The sequence below is a fragment of the Nematolebias whitei genome, chromosome 18, assembly GCF_014905685.2.
Source record: "Nematolebias whitei isolate Nwh7 chromosome 18, NemWhi1, whole genome shotgun sequence".
NCBI classification, from domain to species: domain Eukaryota; kingdom Metazoa; phylum Chordata; class Actinopteri; order Cyprinodontiformes; family Rivulidae; genus Nematolebias; species Nematolebias whitei.
Window position 1 is genome coordinate 38,529,464 of NC_056515.1, and position 2,809 is coordinate 38,532,272.

Sequence of the window (2,809 nt, forward strand, 5' to 3'; positions counted from 1 at the left end):
TTTTTTTGTATGTTAGTAGTATTTTTCATATGTTTTTAGTATGTTAGTATTTTTAATGTTTTTTTAGTATGTTAGTAGTATTTTTCATATGTTTTTAGTATGTTAGTATTTTCAATGTTTTTTTGTATGTTAGTAGTATTTTTTGTGTTTTTTAGTATGTTAGTAGTATTTTTTGTGTTTTTTAGTATGTTAGTAGTATTTTTAATGTTTTTTTAGTATGTTAGTAGTATTTTTCATATGTTTTTAGTATGTTAGTATTTTTAATGTTTTTTTTGTATGTTAGTAGTATTTTTCATGTTTTTAGTATGTTATTAGTATTTTTAATGTTTTTTTGTATGTTAGTAGTATTTTTAATACGTTTTTAGTATGTTAGTATTTTTTATGTTTTTTTGTATGTTAGTAGTATTTTTCATATGTTTTTAGTATGTTAGTATTTTTAATGTTTTTTTGTATGTTAGTAGTATTTTTTGTGTTTTTTAGTATGTTAGTAGTATTTTTAATGTTTTTTTGTATGTTAGTAGTATTTTTAATTTTTTTTTAGTATGTTAGTAGTATTTTTCATATGTTTTTAGTATGTTAGTATTTTTTAATGTTTTTTTTGTATGTTAGTAGTATTTTTTTATGTTTTTTAGTATGTTAGTAGTATTTTTGCTGCATGCTTTGATATTTCGTGTTGTTGTGGCGTTCTTTATTTGTTTTGTTGTTGAGTTGAGGCGGTTCTTCTCGTCCTAAGCATTTCATTCATTGCATCGTTGGCCTTGTGTTGATTTTGCCCGTGATAAATAAACCTAACCTACATTCAAACTAGCCGGTAACTCATCATTCTTGTAAAAATTGCACTTTAATTCTTCAAACTGACGTTGTTCAAAAATCTATCTGCAGCCAGTAAGATAATATTAGTTTATAACCTCACAAAAAAACACAAGATCTCTTTAAATGCATTTAATTGCAAATTTATGCACAGAAACACAAATTTACACTTTACTACAGGTTTTGTCAAATTGCTACTTTGTTTTAACAAAAATCCATGCAGCTCCCCTTGGCAGTGTCCATATACAAATTAACACTTGTATCCATTGACAAATAGAAGCGTAAAATATATTTTACTTGCAGCAGCTCGTTATGAAAAAAAGACGCGACTCTAAATCAAACTTATTGAGGCGTTGTGTGTGTGACACAAGCGAGGCGACAGTCACACGTTTGTTCTCTCAGCGTCTCATTTTACAGAAAACAGTCAATAAACAGAGAGCTGGCTGCTCAAACTGAGAAAAACTAATTGGTTGTGATTAGCACACACATTTTCTTTCTGTTCCACAAACGTACGAGTGTGTGACAGACGATATTAAAACAAATGTGCTGCAGGTGATTTTTTTTTTCCTACTTTAATTTAACGGACTAATTATAAAAGTAAATTATTCTTTTTAATGTTGAAGGAGAGCCAGGAGAAACGGCTTCAGCTCTCTGGATCATTGCACCAATAAAGCTCCTTTAAAACAGGTTATTAGCAGAAAACTAATGAGTCAAATGGAAGTCAGGGGGACACGAGGGTCGAAGAAAACAGATTTTCACAGAGGCTTTTATTGTGAAGGTGGGAATCAGGTGGTTAGAGCCAACCTGTTGCACGTTGTAAATTAAAAAACGTGAGATTTACCAACAGAAGACAAGTCAGCGAAGGGATCCTCGCCCTCTTCAGCTCCGATCAGATCGTCTTTACCCTTCTTGATTTTGCCTCTCTTCAGAACTATAAAAACAAAAGAACAAAATAGAAAAAACAAAAATTTAAAATCGTGTGACTTGTGAAAGAAAAAGATTTGTAACAATGAAAAAAGAACGCTAATACGCTGTTTGTATTCATAATTAATTGTGTTATTGTTCAGCTCATACTGAGCTGTGTTTAAGAATTTTATGGCTTTATCTTTATACAAAAATAAAATAAAATTGCAGTAATATTAGTGGAAGAAGAAAGAATGAAATGAAGAAGAGAAAGAAAACTACAACTTAAAGAGGAAAAAGACTAAAAGACAAAGAATGTGGGAGTTCTGCTCTGACAGCTCCTGAGCCCACAGCCAGACTTTATCAGCAGCACCTCAGGATCATCGACTTGAGGAGCACGAGGAGCATAAAAGGCTGCAGAGGACATTCAGCCGGCGCTGGAGCATTACCTGCCAACGGTAGTTCTGTTCTAGACTTTTACTCGTATCTGAAACTGGATACTAATGAATTTGTTCTCTCTCCGTGACTCCAGCGACTAATCCCTGATGTCCTCCTGTCCTGAATCATCCTTTGTGGATCTCAAGCTCCTCAGCTGCCTCCACGCCCTCCTACCACTGGCCTATCACCTGCCATTGTTCAGATGTACACCTTCCTCACCTGGAACCATTTGGGTCAGCTCTCCCCACCACTGACTCCGACCTCCATCAGAGCAACAATAACATTATCACCCCTGCCAGCAGACCACTAAGCATCCATTTGCTCTTCAGGGTTCCAGCTCGCTCCATGGCTTCTTGTACAACTTACCACTTGTAAAGAAACTGTAAATTAATTCTGAGGCTCGGTATCGGTTCTCCTCGGCCCGTATATCTGGATACAGCCGCAAACGTTACACACAAAATCTTAAAGAAAAAAACAGACAATGAAGACAAAATAAAAAATTATGAAAATGAAAAAAGTGACAAAGCAAACAGATGTACCTCAGGGCCACCGTACAAATGAGACCCATGGTGTGTGTGTGTGGGGGGGGGGGGGGGGGGAAAAAAAAAAAAAAAAAAAAAAAAACACCAAGAAAAAAAAAAAAAAAAAAAAAAAACAA